Here is an 18,544-nt window from a genome sequence, read left to right on the forward strand (position 1 = left end):
ATAAATCTCTGCCCAGAGGCTCCCAAGAACTTATAAAAGACTCCCACAAATGGGACCAGCATTTGAATGCTTGAACAAAGGGCAGCAATAGCCAAGAAAATACCGGTTAAGTAAGAGTCACCTGTCCGTTTTGGTGCCCACTAGCCCAATACATTGGAGTGAGGGAGGAGAGAAGTACTAGTTGTTTTCCAGTAGAACCTGGATAGACCTTTCTCTGTGGTTTATGGTTAAAGTGACATACTTATTTCTCAGCTTCCCTGGCAAGAATGGCTTGCTGCTTATAGCTAATTAAATGTGAGGCCATGGAAAATGCACGTGTAGTTCTCCAGTGTCTGTTTTTCTGCCACAACCACTGAGGTGGGGCGGGTGCAGAACAGAGCCTCCTGCTGACTCACCTTGGACATGTAGAGTGAGCAAGAAACAGACATGTGGCGAACCTCTGAGACTGTAGTGTTCTTTGTGACAGCATAACCTAGCCTACTCTGATTAATACAAGCAGGGGCACGGAAACAGAATGCCCTCATGTTAGATGTTTCCCTGGACATCTGGAGCTCAATTGAGAAGTCAGGTTTTGAATCTGAGGTCTGTGCAGCCTGAGTCCAGCTTAAGGGAACAGTGCTGCTCTAGGGACGGGCCAGAGCCTGTCCACAAATTATCGATTCCCTGCCCCTGAGGAGATAAGGAGAGAAGGCAAGAGTAAGCATTTTAAAACCTTGATAGAAACTGGCCATTGCCATGATATTTGATTGCATTTTACAGCAGTAATTGGCAACAGACCATAAAAGGCAAAAAGCCCCCAAACTGGCCCTTTACAAGATAGTTTGAGAAGTCCTGCTTTATACTGTATTCCAATCAGATATAGTTAAAAGAGTAATCAATTTTGGAATGATTTCTTCATTGTATTTATTCCATATATCTATTCTGCTTATAAAGCTTTTTGATCTTTCTTTTGAAATGAATGACAACACTTAGAGTAGTAATATCAGCAGCTATGCAGTGTAAATGCCTGTATTTCCTCCCCTTTCCTTTCAAACTTGTCCTTACCTCTTCACTCCACTTCCTCTCAGGATATCCCTCCTCAAATCCCATATACTTTTCAGCTACCCTACATCTGGCTTCTTCCCCCCACCTTTCTTCTAGATTTCTTTTGCTAAAGTATCCACTGCTCTTCTAAACATCAGGTCTGCCAACCTCTCCTGAAGCTTCCTTTACTTGAAATCCTTACCCCATCTGCCACTCCTGACACCCTTCCTGGGACTCCTTGGTTTCTAGAGCTCCTCTTTGTCCTAGGGTTTTACTTTTCAAGAAACAACTCAAGAAACAGCTTAGCAAAAGCTGGGAATACATCATCAGGAGGGTAAATTTTTAAAATTTAGCTCATTAATGGATTTAATAAGCCATTGTACTTATTTTGTAAAGAACCCTTTTATAATATAAATAAGCATTTTTTTGTTGTTGTAAAAGGTAGGTTTTTCAATTAAAACCTTTTTTTTTTTTTAAAGGAAGTAATACTGGAAATCAGGCACACACACTGAGTAACATGAACTGATTCACTCTTAAAAATTTCTCTTCATCCCAAGGCATTATGATGTCTTCATTTTAAGACATTTCAATTTCATTTGATTTGCTTTAGTTATCACTTGCTGAGATTTCCCCTGGTTGAGCACTGGGCACATTAATTCTTTATTCAGGAAGTGAAATGACTTGCTCAAGATTATACCACCAACTTCTGTTTCTAGGAAAATGAAATAGACATACTTTTCCTATTTCTTCCACTAAAGACAACTAAAAATTCTAGACATTATATGTAAAACAAATGGGGGAAGACTTAAGTAGAAAGAAGGCAGATGAGCTAGGGACCTCAGGACCCAAGAAATGACATGATGATGAATTCCCTGGTTTCTTTTTTGCTTCATATATCCCAGACTGGACATTGCAGAAACCAGCAACCTGGAAATGCCAATGAGTGCAGATGACCACCCCCCACCTCAAAAAAGCCCTGACAAAAGCTTACTCTCCAGCCAAAAACTCCATCTACCAAGACAGAAAACTTTTAGACAATCTGCTGTACTCTCACCAAACACCACAGAAAGAATTGAGGCCCCACCCACATCAACAAAGGCTAGTGGAGAGTATGAGCTTTTTATCCTTGCTAGACTGAAACAAGGCACCCTAACTTACCTGCTGGGGTAGTGCCAAAGAAGACAAATGAGAAGCCAGAAAGTTTGTCCCTGTCAGGTGAAACTCCCCCTCCCCCCGCCCTCGGTCCAATCTCTGTAATAGTAGAAGCCATGTGAGGAGCCTAGATCTCCACCCTCACATGGTTGTAGTCATGTATTATTCCTCCCCTTCCTGGGTAGTGCAAAGGAGACAGTAGAGAGTCAAGGCTTTCATCACTAATCAGTGATAATGAGGCCTCTACTCCTTTGCACCCCCAAGTCATTGAGTAACACGTCTTGAGCCTGTACTTACATTCTACCCAGCAGTAACAAGGTACCTCTCCTATTTTCTCTCTGAAGGCTTGTTGGAGAGTCAGGACTTTTACCACCTCTCAGATAGAGAATAGTAACAAGGCCACTCCACTCTCATGGTATCAGTAGAGGCTATGGGAGGAATAGTAATGCAGTGACCCTACCCCATTCAGCAAGGGTAATATCAGTGGTGGCCTAAACTTCCATCCAGCAAACACATGCCTCCTCCATCCTCTCAAGTAAAACTAAAGTTCTTGGATACATAAAACAAACAGCACTCAAAAAGAGAGAGGAGGGTAATCCAGCTAGGAACCACAGGGCCCAAAGAACAACATGGTAATGAACTTCGTAGGAGTCAATTCCCTCAACAGAGCCTAAATGGAGAGACCTGGACTTCTTCCCTGACCTGGCAGGGACAAGGTGGTACTCCCCTCTTTATCTACCAAGATACAAGATTGAAATAAGATTCAGAATCTTATAGTATCCCAAAAGACCGGATTTCATTTGAAACTCCCTCATCATACCAAAAACCAGGAAGATATCAAACTTAATGAGAAAAGACAACTAGTAGATGCTAATGCCAAGACAACACAGATGTTGGAATTATTTAACAAAGATTTTAAAGCAAACATCACAAAAATGCTTTAATGAGCAATTGTGAATATGCTTGAAACAAATGGAAAAAAAAATGAAGAGCCTCAGCAAATAAATAGAAGGTATAAAGAAGAACCAAATGGGAATTTTAGAACTAAAACATAAAGTAACTAAAATAAAAGCTCAACAGATGGGCTCTACAGCAGAATGGAGAGGACAAAGGAAAGAATCAATGAATTTGAAGATAGAACAATGGAAATTATCCAATCTGAGCAAAAAAGAGAAACTAGAGTGAAAAGAGAGAGAGAGAAAATAGACTGAAAAAAATGAATAGGGCCTCAGGGACATGTGGGACTATAACAAAAGATCTGACATTTGTGTTATTTGAGTCCCAGGAAAGTGCTAAAAAAGAATATGGAGAAATAGTGGCAGAAAATTTCCCCAAACCAGCAGGAAATATGAGCCTACAGATTGAAGAAGTTCAACAAACTTCAATAGGACAAACCCTAAAAAATTTACACCAAGATACATCCTAGTCAAACTTCAGAAAACTAAACACAAAGGAAAAAAAGTCTTTCAGATACCAGAGGAAAACAACACATTACCTATAGGGGGAAAAACAATTCAAATGACAATGAAGTTATCAGAAATAATGGAGGCCAGAGGAAGTAGCACAACATTTTTCAAATCTGAGAGAATTATTTCAACCCAGAACTCTATAGCCAGTGAAATGAAAATTAATACATTCTCTGTTGAAGGATAACTAAGAGAATTTTTCCCCTTACTCTAGAAGAATGGCCAAAGGAAGTGCTCTTAACAGAAAGAAAATGCTTGCTAAAGGAAGGAATTTTGTAATATTAGGAAGGAAGAACATGTTAAGAGCAAAAATACAGGTAAATACAAAGGACTCTCCTATCAGCAGAATACATGTGGAAGAACTCAACAATAACCATCAACTGACGGGATCTGACATTTATAGAACACTCCACTGGCAACCGCAGAATACATTCTTTTCAGACACCTACAGAACATATAACAAGGTAGACCATATCCTGAGCCATAAAACAAACTTCAACAAATGTAAAGTAATTGAAATCTGTGTATGTTCTCTGAACATAATGGAATCACATTAGAAATCAATAACAGAAAGATAGGTAGAAAAATCTCCAAACACTTGGAAACTAAACACACTTTTATTTTATTTTTTTTTAAACACACTTTTAAATGACAAATGGGTTAAAGAGAAAGTCTTAAGGAAAATGAAAAAAGGGCAGCCCAAGTGGCTCAGCGGTTTAGCGCTGCCTTCAGCCCAGGGCGTGATCCTGGAGACCAGGGATCCAGTCCCACGTCGGGCTCCCTTCATGGAGTCTGCTTCTCCCTCTGCCTGTGTCTCTGCCTCTCTTTCTCTCTGTGTCTCTCATGAATAAATAAAATAAAATCTTAAAAAAAAAAGAAAATGAAAAAATACATGGAACTGAATGAAAATACTACATGTTGGAATTTGTGAGAATCAACTAAAGTAGTGCTGAGAGGGAAATTTATAGCACTGAATTACTTATATTAGACAAAAAGAAAAGTCATATCAATAACCTAAGCTTCCACCTGAAGAAACTAGAAAAAGAAAAGCAAAATAAACCCAAAGCAAGACAAAGGAGGGAAATATAAAGGTAAGAGCAGAAATCAATGAAATTGAAAACAGAAAAACATTGGAGAAAAGTCAATAAAACTAAAAGCTGGTTCTTTGAAAAGATCTATAAAATTGGCAAACATGTAATAATGACAAAGATAAATGGAAGATACAAATTACTAATATTGGGGAATATCATTATAGACTGCAAAACTCAAAAGGATAAGGAAATAGAATGAACAACTTTACACCTATAAATTTGACAACTTCCATAAAATGGACTAATTCTGAAAAGTACAAGCTATGACAGCTTACTCCATGTGTACTAGATAATTTGAAGAGTCTTTTAACTACTAAGCAAATTGAATTCTTCATTAAAAGCCTATCCAAAAAGAAATCTCTAAACTTAGATGATTCCACTAGAGGACTCTACCAAACATTTAAAGAAGAACTAACACCATTGTTGCAATCTCTTCTAGAAGATGAAAAAGGAGGGAACACGTCCCAACTCATTCTATAAAGCCAATATTACTCTGATACCAAAACTAGGCAAAAAATTTTTAAAAATTATATGCACATATACAATGAATGTAGATGCAAAATTTTAAACAAAATATCAGCCATTAGATTTCAGCAACATAAACGGGTGCCTGGGTGTCACAGTCGGTTAAGTGTACGACTCTTGTTTTTGGCTCAGGTAGTGATCTCACGGTCTTGGGATTGAGCCCACGTGTGATTCTGCTCAGCGGGAGTCTGCTTTGGATTCTCTCTCTTTCTCCCTCTGCCCCTCCAGCTTGTGCTTTTGCACTCTTACTCTCTCATTCTCTCTCTCAAATAAAAAAATAAAAAAGAAAGAAAAGAAAAAAAAGAATTCAGCAACATATATATACCATGACCAGAGCGGTTTATACCAGGAGTTCAAGACTGGTTCAATATTTAAAAGTAAGTCAATGTAAACCACCATATTAATAGGCTCAGGAAGAAAAATCACATGATCATATTAACTGATGCAGAATTGAAAAATAAAAACAAAATATTTAATAATTCCAAATACAGTGAGGATGTAGAGCAATTGGAACTCTCATACATTGCTGATGGGAATGCAAAATGGTATGACTATTATGAAATGTTAACACTGACTTACCATATTACCCAGCAACTTCACTCCTAGGTATTTATTTTAGAGAAATAAAGTCTCCGTACCAGCTTTCCAACTTTCTATGAAAATATAATTATCTCAAAGTAAAAGATTAAAAAGTAAAAAAGATCACTGAGCCAGCTGAAGTCAGAGCTAGGATTGAGAACAGTATTTTTTTTTTTTTTGGCTCTTATCAAAATCTTCATTATCATTCTGAACCTTTAAGAAACAACTAATTTTGCTCATGCAGTCTCAAAATGCCAAATCTAGATGTCCGAACTCTTCTAATTCTTCAACTTGCTTGACTTCCAGAAGCACTTGGAGGCATGTGCAAAAGCCACTAGCATATCTTATAGTTTACTACATTTGTATTTGCTGAGGAATTTGAGATGGCCTCTGCACTTTGGAGCAGTTAGCTTGTGACATGAACCAGGCATTAGTGGGGTGCTTCTGACCACTGTCGGAGACATGTGAGAAAATCAGAATATTAGTGTACTCTAGCATTAAGAGGACCTTAGAACCACAGAATGTTAGAATTGAAAAGACTTTTTGTAAAATATTGTTTAGTCTAACTCCTTCCCTTTACTGATAAGAAAACTTATTTTTGGAGAGATCCATTGACTAACCTAAGATCACACAACAGAGTCATGGCTAAGCCAAGAGGAAAACACATTCCCATGATTGTATGTTTCTGTGCTGTGATGCAGGTCCTGTTGAAGTCACCAGGCTGAGAATTTGCTTATGACATCTATGGAAATGACTGGATGGGTGGCTATGGATACCTCTCTCTCTATTCCATCTCAAAGGGATTGCCTTATTAAAACATGTAATTTTATGGAGCAACAGATGTGATAGTGCATGATGGATTTTATCCTGCCACCATCAAGGATATACATTTGTAGCATTCACACATTGGAATTCAAGGACCCAAGTTTTGCAGTTGATTTTTTTTTTAATCTTCTCATTCTCTTCTTTTCTGTGTGTGTGTGTGTGTGTGTGTGTGTGTGTTTAAATTGCATATAGATGAATGTTTTTCTTTTTCCCTAGAGTGTGACCCTTGGAGACTGGTCACAGAGATGTCATAGCACTAATGGTCTCTCTGTAGCTCACTTTGCATAATGGCCACAATTTTCTGAAATCAAAATTTCTCCAACCTTTGAATAATGAATGGTGTCTTCCCCCACTGCTGTTTTAGGGATTAGTCCAGGAACAGAAGAAAATAATCAAAATGACCAATTGAATATTCAGTGCCATATAATAAAAATTATAATAGCTACCATTTATTGAGCATTGATTCCATACCAGGCACTGTGCTAAGTAAGCTCTTAATGCACATCTTACTTAATCTTTAGAATAACCTTTTGTAGTAGGTGTTATGATCCTTTTATGGCTACGGAAACTGAGGCTTATGGAGGGTAAGCAGTTTATTCAAGGTCACAGAGTTGGTACATGGTAGATATATAAATCTCAGAAAATTGATGAGGGAACTGGTTTTTAGCCAAAAAATATTTATTTACCTTAGAGAAGATTTTTCTTTTTAAAGCTTAGAAACAGGGATGCCTGGGTGGCTCAGCGGTTGAACGTCTACCTTTGGCTCAGGGGGTGATCCTGGGGTTGTGGGATCGAGTTCTGCATTGGGCTCCCTGTGGGAGGCCTGCTTGTGTCTCTGCCTTCTCTCTGTGTCTCTCATGAATAAAAAAATAAAATCTTAAAAAAAAAATAAAGCTTAGAAACAGAACAAAGCCTCTCAGCATAACACCCAATTATCTGATACATATTTTAAATAAAAAAGGTCTAATTGGATCTTTTTACTCATGGTCTTTGCCTAAACACCTCCAGCATCTAGCACTGACTTACATACTTATACAGCAGGTACCACCAGCGTGTGTGTTTGTTGGGCATCCTGGCTATTACACTTGTTATCCCAGAGCACCCCAATGCCTGCTTCTCTCTGGTGACAGATAAAGTTGTATTCCCCAAGAAAGCAAGAATCCCTAACACTAGAGGAAGCTCTGTAGAAGTGATTACCAATTGAGATGAGTCACTCTATTTGTGTAGCAAAATGGAAATCCAGATTTTCCAAAAGACAAAGTAGACTTTCAAGGGTGGTTTTCAAAATTATTTTACATAGACACCTTAACTAGCCAGCTATTTTTCTGCATCTAAAATAGGGTTTGATTCAACCAGAAGTTTCTAATGCCCAGTTTTTTCTTTAAACATTTTTTTAAGATTTTATTTATTCCAGAGGCAGGGGCATGGGGTGTGGGTTGTGGAGGAGCAGAGGGAAAGGGACAAGCAGACTCAGCATTGAGTGTCAAGCCCAACATGGGGTTCAGTCTCAGGACTAGAAGATCATGACCTGAGCAGAAACCAAAAGTCAGATGCTTAACCAACTGAGCCATCCAGGTGCCCCCTTACTGCCCAGTTTTTTGAGACATACTTCTATGTAAAGCTGGATATATACCTATAAAACAAAACTTCTGCTATCATTGTGATAGGGCACACAGATTATTTTAATCTAAGATTATTATGCTAAAACAAAACTATTGGCATTGGGAAACATCATTGTCATTACAAGGACAAAATGAGGGAGATTTCTGAAGCATCAAAGAAGGAGTTTATTGTTATTTTGCAAAAGTTGTAGGAGAAACCCAAAGCTCCTTGGAGTTAGTAATGGATCTTCTGCTTTTTCTCAGGAGCAAAGGGAGGAATGTCTTTAATTCTAGGGGAAGAGAAGGACTAGTATGCTTTCCACACTCTTGTGGTCCAGATATGTGTTCATTAAGTTGATTCAGATGTTGACTAATAGCAAAGCAGAAAAGACTCTAAGGAGAAAAACACTGAGCTTAAACCTTTAAGTTTTTCATATAGGATCTCTGATTTAGACTGGTTTCTTTATACATGTTAAACTTGCTATAAAGTCTCTCAAAATAAAAACATTTTGAAGATTCAAGAGAGTACATATATGGTGATATTTCCCAAAGATATGTTAAATAAATACTAGTAGTGGTTCACTTCTGTAAAGAACTTTCCCATTTACAGTCTTGGTACTCAAAGTGTGGCCCATGGATCAGTGGCATCTTATCTCCTGGGAGCTTGTTAGAAATGCAAACCCTCAGCCCCACCTCAGACCTAGGAAGTCAGCTTCTGTATGTTAACAAGGTCCCCTGTGATTCTAATGCACATTAAGGTTTGAGAAGTCTTGGTCTGCAAAGTACTTTTATGTGCATCATCTCCCTTACCAGTGTAGCATGAAGATAGGAGAAAGTGATATTGACCTTAGCACACGCAGGAATCATTTCCCCTGAGGTGAGGGAAATAATGGTGATAGCAGTTGACATCCCTTAAGCCCCCACTACACCAGTCCCTCTACAAAGGTCGCCAGATTCATTTATCCTCACCACACCTCATGAGGGAGGTATTATTGGTTGCATTTTACAGTTGGGGTAAACAAAGCTCAAGAGGGTAAGTAACTCACCCAAGATCACACAGCCAAGAGGTGCTAGAGCCTGGATAGTTCCCTGATCTCAGAGCCCCTGCTCTTTGCAGGTGTTCAAGAACAACTAGAATGAGGGGATAACTACAGTGGACTTCAGTCTTGACTGTATTTTAGAATTGCCTGAAGGGCATTACAAAACACTGATGCCCACTCCCCTGCCCTAGTGTTTTTAAGCTACTATAACAAAATATCAGGGATCCCTGGGTGGCTCAGAAGTTTGGCACCTGCCTTCGGCCCAGGGTGTGATCCTGGAGACCCAGGATCGACTCCCATATCAGGCTGCCCGCAGGGAGCCTGCTTCTCCTTCTGCCTATGTCTCTGCCTCTCTTTCTCTGTCTCTCATGAATAAATAAAATCTAAAAAACAAATAAAACAAAAAACACAAAATATCAGAGATTATAAACAGAAATTTATTGCTCACTGTTTTAAAGGATAGAATCTGAGATGAGGGGAAGTAACATGGCTGGCTCAGCTGGTGGAGCATGTTACTCATGTCTTGATCTTGATCTCACATGGGGCTCTTGATCTCACGTGTTGTGAGTTCAGAGCCCCACGTTGGGTGTAGAGATTATTTTATTTTATTTTACTTTTTTTTTAAGATTTTCTTTATTTATTCATGAGCGACACAGAGAGAGAGAGGCAGAGACACAGGCAGAGGGAGAAGCAGGCTCCATGTAGGGAGCCCGATGTGGGACTCAATCCTAGGTCTCCAGGATCACACCCTAGGTTGCAGGCAGTGCTAAACCGCTGTGTCACCGGGGCTGCCCTATTTTATTTTATTTTATTTTATTTTATTTTATTTTATTTTATTAAGATTTTCTTTATTTATTCATGAGATACACACAGAGAGAGACAGACAGAGACACAGGCAGAGGGAGAAGCAGGCTCCATGCAGGGAGCCCAATCTGGGACTCGATCCCAGGACTCCAGGATCACACCCTAAGCTGAAGGTGGCGCTAAACCATGGAGCCACCCAGGGATCCCAAGTGTAGAGATTATTTTAAAATAAAACCTTTAAATAAGAAGAAGAAGGGGCACCCAAGTGGCTCAGTTAGTTAAGCCTTTGCCTTTAGCTCAGGTCATGATCCCAGGGTCCTAGGATTGAGCCCCATATCAGGCTCTCTACTCAGCTGGGAGTCTGCTTCTCCCTCTTCCCTGCTCATGCTCTCTCTCTCACACTTTCTCTCTCTCAAATAAATAAATAAAATCTTAAAAAAAAAAAAAAGGGGGAAGAAGAACAAGAAGTCTGAGATGAGGGTGCCAGCATGGTTGGATGTGGTTGGGTGACCTTCTTACTAATCATGGCAGAAGAGGCTGGGGATCTTGCTGGAGCTTCTTTTATAAATCACTAATCCCATTCATGAGGGCTCCACCCTAATGACCTAATCATCTCCCAAACGCTCCACCTATTAATACCATCACCTTTGTGAGTTAGGGTTTCAATATATGAATGTTGTAGAGGTACAAGCATTCAGACCATGGCACTCATCGTCAGAAGTTCTGATTTAATTGGTCTGGGGTCTGGGCCTGGCCTGGGAATTTTAAAAACTCCTCATAAGATTTTAATGTGTACCTTAAGGTTGAGACCCACTGGTTTACAAACAGACTAAATGTCTCTTTGTTTGGCACTGTTGACAAGACCTCCATTGAAGACAGCTCACCTTCTCAGTTCACTTGTTGCATGGGTAGACTTTGAGATTGCTGACACTGAGAATGCCAGAATAGTGGCATAAATACCTAAAGCATTTCATGCATTGTTAAACACAACAATTGCACTCTATGTTCAGACCATTGAGATATGGCTAAATGGCTGAAGGCAGATAAATTTTTCTGTCTTTATGATGAGCACAATTCTCTTATCTTACTCCTTACACAGCGTGGCCCTCAGGTCCAAGCACCTTTACTTAAAATCTTATGTGTAAGTCTGCAAGGGGGTCTCAAATATTAGGCACAGAAGTTTTTAAAATAGCAAAATTCTAATCCTCTATCATTTGGCAACAGGATCTGGCTGTATGATTTACATAAATATTTCATTTAGTCCTCTCCTTACCCTATTTCTCAGGTGAGCAAACTGAGGCTCAGAGAAAGAAAGCAATTTGCCAGAGTTTGGATTCAACTCAAAATATTGTCAAACGGCCCACGTGGTTTCCACACTTTCTAATAAGAAGGAGAGTCTGTCCCTAAAGAGTCATACTTTCTAATAAGAAGGAGTCTAGCCCTATAGAGTTAATCCCTGGAAATTGAAGTTAGTTCAACAAAGACTTTCACAGGCTCTGATGTGAGCTAGACAACTGAGCTAAGACAGACACTGAACTCTAAGAATGAAGATAAGGTCATCTGCCTCACAGAGCTCACAGTCTTAAAGGGTAGACAAATGGATAGAGCAGCAAAGCCCAAAAGATAATTTGAGCCACATTTGTAATTTAAATTTTTCTAGCAGCCACATTTTAAAAGGTAAAAAAAAAAAGGTGAGATTAATTTTAATAATATATTTTATTTAACAATACATTAAAAATATTATCATTTCAACATACAATCAATATGAAAATTAATGATGTATTTTACATTCTTTTTTCATACCAAGTCTTTGAAATCTTGTGTTTATTTTGAGAGTGCATGCACTAATGCAGGGCGGGGGAGGGGGAGGCAGAGGAGAGGCAGAGGAAAAGAAGGGATTCTCAAGCAGCCTGCAGAGTGGAGCCTGAGACAAGGCCCGGATCTCATGACTCTGAGATCATGACCTGAGCAGAAATCAAGAGTCTGACACTTAACTAGCTGAGCCACCCAGGCACCCCCATGTGTATTTTATATTATAGCACATTTCAGTTCAGACTAGCTACATTTCAAGTGCTCAGTAGCCACATGTAGTCAGTGGCTACCATATTGGATAGTGTATATCTAGGGGAACTTTGAAGAAAGCCTGTCTTTGTTGTTGAGGAGCAGGGGTTAAGGGAGGTTGGTTGGTTGTTGCTCCCATTTTGTACTTTAAAAAGTATTTAAAAGTCACACATTGAAGTAAGTGTAATGCTGTGTTCCTTAAGCTCTATCTCTACACTCAGTGAAATAATGCAGTTATGCTTCTTAGAGACCCTCAGGTGTAAATGCTTTCATATATCAAAATTTCAGCAAAATGATTGATTCCAACTTTGACAGTGTTTTGCAGCCCAGCCTAGGGAAAAGTTACCTATGTCTCCCAGGCCTGGTGACCTAATGGTTCCTTCTGTCAGTAATACACACTTTTAATGCGGCTCAACATTGTAATGATTATAGTCTAGCAAACATTTTAAGAATCAATCTAAACGATAAGTGTTTATTAGAATATTTTTTAACTTGCTAGATCATAAACTGTTCTATAGAAACCCCCTTCTGGAAGATGTGGGTAAGGCTGTCTTTCTGTGATGAAATAATTTGGGATAGTAGATCCCCCTTGAGGAAATTCATCCTGGAGATATTAGCATCTGAAAGGCTCTGAGAAGTCCTATATTAACTTTGTTTAATTCAGGGCTTCATACACAGTTGACCATGGAAGACACATGTGTCCCAAGACATCTGTTGGCATCTCATGGGACACAGCTGAAGGTATGAAAAACACAAAACTATATGATGACTTTGCTATGACCCTATATTTACATAATGGCACTTGAAAAATAAGGCATAAAGCATTTTTCAGTCTAAATTTGCATACTACAGACACTAGAGAGTGACTCTTTGGGCCAAAAGACCTCAAGAACTGCCATTATTTTTGTGGAAATACTGTCTTTGCACCTCCTTAGACTGGAGTCACTCTGTATTTAAGTGAACTGTTGTAGAGAGTGGGACACGAAAAGGAATATGGAACATAGATTAACCTCAAATACTGTGAGACGCTGGACCTGCTGCCCAGCACTGCTTTATAAAACACTGGACACCCATAGTTCCCATGGTCAAGCCAACTGCAGTTACATTCGTGATTTTGATCCATCTGCATGATATGTCCAGAGTCCAGTCTAATAATTAGATTAAACAATTTCATAATTAGATTACTTCATTAAATTAAGGAAAGACCATTTGTTCTTATGGGGGACGATGCTTGTCCTTCACTGACAACACCTGGTACCATGTAGTTTAACAACTGTTATCAGGATAGGTTTCATTACTTCAGAAACTAGGAAACACTGGTCAGTGTAGAAGCCACTTAGGTGCTACCATAAATTGTTTCACATCTGCCTCTCTGCAGAGCTAAACCCATTCTCTTTCTCCTTTTCTCTACAATCCACTCTAGGACAAGGTATTCTCTCCTGTTTCGTGTGTTGCTTTCTGCCTCAGGGGTACAGTGTCTTTCAGTAACAGAGAATACAGTGACTTTGCTGCTTTTTAATTTCCATTTCCCCAGACCCTCTAAGGATTATAGATGGGTTTGTGCAGTCTCTAAGCCCCAAGTGTGGTATTTTTTTTTTTCACCTAATTTATGCCTCATAAGAGAAAACTCATCTTTTTGTTTCTTATCCAGTTTTTTGTAATGAGCCATGCAGCATTTAAAAAATGTAACGAATGGGTATGTTTAAAGCATTTGTGTTACTTATAAATTCATTTTTATGCCAAATAAATTTCATTAATGATTTTTTTAAAATCACAGTTAAGCCAATTAACATGTCTTATTAATGATTGGCAATAATCATCTTTTCAAACTGACCTTTATGAACTATTACAGATAAGCACATATTAAGCCTCTTTTTATAAACTAACACAGTATTCATCTGCAATATTTTGTATGACCAAAATTCAAGGTGTGAAAGCTTTTTTTATTCTTTTCTTACCCCCACTTAGAAGAGACTTGGGCAGTGTCAGTGGTCATCAAAGAGAGCACTGAGCGGCACTTGAAGACTTAATGTATTGTTTGGCACATTTTCATGCCTATACAGACTACCCTATGTTGTGATTGTGCCTCCCATCCAGGTGTGAGCAGGCACCTTGTGTTCATCATCTCTTATCCCTGATACACACTGTGGCACTACAGTAAATGTTTGCTGAAAGAATGATAAAGGCAGTTTAGCAAATTAGGTCCAGGCCAACAGAGATGAATAAATCAAGTTATTTTTCATTCTGGAGGGCTCTCAGGACCTGATCCTAAAGAGATGAGATAGGAAACAGGTACATACTAACAGTAACCAGCTGTCTGACTTTGAGTAGGTTGCTCTCTTCTTTGTACTTCAATTTCTCCATCTGGAAAATGAATGATTAATAACCTCACATCCCTCCGAGTAATACTAGAAAGATAAAGGGAAGAGAGAGATGTGAGCATAGTGAGCTCTTTGGAGGCAAGATCTATGTACCACTCAGTCATCATAATTGCCACTGCTATTATTTGTCTAGGGTGTGCAATATATTCATTTTACTGTTTTGAAGAACACAGAGGAGAGCTAGCTGAAGTGAAGGATTCATACTGGTGAGACATGGAGGATGAGGCTGGATTTAGAATCCATTCAGTTTAGAATCCATCCTTTCAATATTGGGGAACCTATAGGACTTTGTCCTAAAGAACTACCTTCCCCCACCCCACCCAAGTTGATGAAGCAAAAGCTGGAGACAACTAGGGACCCATGACCAGATATCAGGTGAGCAATCTAGAGATGACTTAGAAATCACTGGGCATAGGTAGTGCCTCCCCAAATTCCACCTTTTCTACCTAGATCCTGCTCACAGGAGCGCTGGTTTATTGCCTAGATGCCATTAAATGCTATCAAACATACTGGTTAAGAACTTGAACCTTAGACTGCCTGGATTCAAATTCCAGCTTGCTAGTTTCTAGTTTGTGACCTTAGGCAAATTCCTTAACCCCTCTATGACTTATCTAGAATGTGAGGATAATTATAGTACTTAACTCATATGCTCTTGTGAGAATTACATTAACACATATAAAATACCTAGAATGGTGCCTGGCATATAGTAAGTTCTCAATAATTTTAACTATTAAAATGGCCATTACTATATACTAGGATTGAGCTAGACACTATCTTTATCATCCTTCTGTCATGTAACTATAGCTACAGGATTTGGCCTAAACCCAAGCCATGGAGAATGGGGCCAAATCTCACTGGAGCACAGACCATGTACTTTATTTATCAGTAAACATTAGATACAAACTTGCTTTATTTGAAGGTCAAACAGGAACAAAAATAGAGTTAAATGGAAAATTGCTACAGAATAAGGGAGAGGCAATGTTGATTCTCAGAAGGTAAGTGGACCTTTAAAATTTTTACTGTAGGTATTAAGATAAAAGTTTATACATGTTTGGCATCCTTCATAGATCCAAAAAGACACAAAATAGTGAGTAGGAAATCATAAGGAGAATGCAGGCTGATGTGGAAGAGAAAGGGTCAGATGGAAAGGAAGATGGATTATAGATGAAAGAGTTGCAAGGAACCTAACAGTCAAATCTGCAGTAAAGGTAGACTTGAGTGTAACTGAGTCAGTTATGTGGAGAATAAACTCTACTGGAATATAGAGGAAAAGAACAAAGATGAAGACAAGAACTAGGAGATATTAGCATATGGCTTGAGGGTCTTCTTTTTCTCATCTCGCTCCCACATTTCAATTGGTTGGCATGTTGGAAGGTGGCCTCAACTGCTAAGAGAAATTTGAACCAATGTGTTTCTGTCAACTGCCATTCTTGGGCTTCTTGACCAATACCAGAAAACGCATTTCTTTTACTACATCCTTCACCTCCGATCTCAAATAGAATCTCTTGTCGAGTGTGATACCCCTGAAAGCCTTCACTGATGTACTGCTGGCTCAGCACTTCCTAAGAATGGCTTAGTTACTTTTACATTGTGAAAACACTGTCAGAATAGTTACTGAACTGAAAATGTTCTTTTATTCTATAAAGCAGAGCTTAGAGAGCAACATAATGGCCATTTTCATTACCAAGAAACTTGAGAAATTATTGTCTACACCCCTTAAACCCCTATTAAATGACCTAATTTTAAACAAAGATCTAACAGTAGATATCTGACATCAAAATCCTTTTTATTATTATCTTCCTGTAAAGATCTAGTCTTGTTTTAATTATCTTTAAAAATCAGTACATGTAATATGATCTCAATAATATAACCTAAACAATCAACACCAACACAAAAACAGATTGTCAGGAACTATACGAGGGTGTTAGCAATGATTATTTCAGACAGTCACAAAGTAAGATAGAATTTTTCTGTATTTCATATTTTTCTACATTGGATATGGTAATAGCAATCCTTGGCTAAGAAATAGGAAATCTGATTTAAATGACTTAAACAAGTAGGGGCTCATTTTTCTCACAAAACAGTAAGTGTGAGGTATCTGACATTGGTTCAGAGGTGAAGGATGATAGAGCCTATTACTCTGCAATTAATTCTTTTGGCCTTTACTCATGCTAGTCCTTTATTCTAGTCCTCATGGTCACATGGTGGCTGATGTAGCTCCAGGCATCGTGACTTGTTCAAATTAGCAGAAGCAGGGCATGCTAAGCCAGTTGCTTCTGTATCCTTTTACTTATTTCAGAGAAGCAAAAGCTTTTTCTAAAACACCAGCATGCTTCTACTTTTGTCTGCTGACCACAGTAGTGTCACTTGACCAATCCTAACTGCAAGGGAGATTCAGAAAATGAATATTTAGCTTTCCAGCCCCATAGCCAGAGGCAGCTAGGGAGAATGGAGGAAGTTGAAAATGAGTGTTGGGTGAGCCAAATTTTGCTGTCGTCCAGAAGCATTTTTTAAAAATGTGTATTATTTTTACAATTGAAAAAATATTTTTGAGATTATTATGTTCAGTTTCGATCATTATAGAATCTCAATAATGTAAAAATATGTACACCAAAAGGACAAAAAGAAAACCCAGTCTGCTCTGGATCTTGACACTAATAGTATTCTGCATTAATGTTCCTGTATGTAATCAGAAGGGGGAGAGATTGGGTGGCTCTTTTATTTATATGTATGTGGAAGAAGTGGTTGGCCAGAGATAGAAGTGTAGATGGACAGCTGACTGCTCTGGCCAGATAGACAGACAGAAACCCACCCCTTCCTGATGTAGCAGGGTGGAGATATGTCAAGAACTAACAAATGTTCTGGGAAGCCTGAATTTCAGTGATTTCTACAGGTTCTTTTCCTGTGAGTCTACAATTTGAATAAAGGAGGTAAATGGGGTTTCAGATTTAAAGCAGTTCACAAGAGCTTTCTAGTAAGACATGTTTAAATATCATCTCTGTGATATGCATGAGTGAGCCAGCCTCAGGAGCCTCTAATTTCCTAAGTAAATCCCTCTCAATTAAGCAGAAAGGGAAGAAAAACTGAAAGCAGTAAATGGATCACAATTTTAATCCTATCTTGCTCTTTTCCACGTTTTTGAAATTGCCCTCACCAAAAGCCCATGTACTAATAGAAAAATGAGCAGAATATATGAATCACTTGTTTTGATAGCATTATGCTTAATCTAGCTAGAACACCTCACACAATCATGGAGTTTGAGTTTCCTATCCAGTGTGAATTTTTAAAATGAAGCTTTTCAGACCCGATTGCCTTGGGAAAGCAGATTTTATAATTTGCTCTCCAGCCTGGCTGGAAAATCCATCTGTCTTTGCAATTGAATTTGCAAAGTGAAATCATTTTTGAAGGGCTGTTCTTTTGGCCAGCTCTTCTGCTGCTCCTCCCTTTCCCTGTCTGTTTCCAGGACTCCCTGTTGGTCTGGGCACACCATGCCATCCTCTCATCCTCTCTGGGCCAATGGAATTATGCATCCCTGGGGGATGGGCTTTGTCCTCACCCCAGATGGCACAGCTGAATTCTGCAGCAGTTGCTGCCTCAGACCCTCAGAGGGGCAAAGTAATTCCAGGGAAAAGTGCTGGGCTGATGGGCATTGGGCTCAGGTGAGTTTAGGTCCTAGGTCTGTTAACTTAGAGTGTGTCTTTTGTGAATGTCTTCAAAAGCAGACCTAGCCACCCTGCTTTTGTCCTTCAGTCAAATAAGTTAATAGAGGCCTGAGGATTTTGAAAACTCACGAATGCCATGAAGCATTTTATTGAATTCTGCTCAAGAATTCAACAAATATTTTTGGAAACAGAGTTTTAGGTTACCTGAGGTATATCCAGTAAGCAGTTAGATTTAAGAGACTAATGTTTAAAAGAGAATTCTGAGCTGGAATTGCATGTTTGGGAGTCACATGGTTGGTCCTTGGTGTCAGGTATTGAATGAGCTCACAAAGGA

At 38.9% G+C, this 18,544-nt stretch overlaps 1 protein-coding gene across 3 annotated transcripts in view; it reads left to right on the forward strand.

Moving 5' to 3' along the window:
* TTC28 (tetratricopeptide repeat domain 28) overlaps nucleotides 1-18,544 on the forward strand; it is a 621,782-nt gene that overhangs the window by 475,131 nt on the left and 128,107 nt on the right. The gene's annotated exons all lie outside the window — the stretch shown is intronic.

Source organism: Nyctereutes procyonoides, unplaced genomic scaffold, assembly GCF_905146905.1.
Source record: "Nyctereutes procyonoides isolate TBG_1078 unplaced genomic scaffold, NYPRO_anot_genome, whole genome shotgun sequence".
Taxonomy (NCBI): domain Eukaryota; kingdom Metazoa; phylum Chordata; class Mammalia; order Carnivora; family Canidae; genus Nyctereutes; species Nyctereutes procyonoides.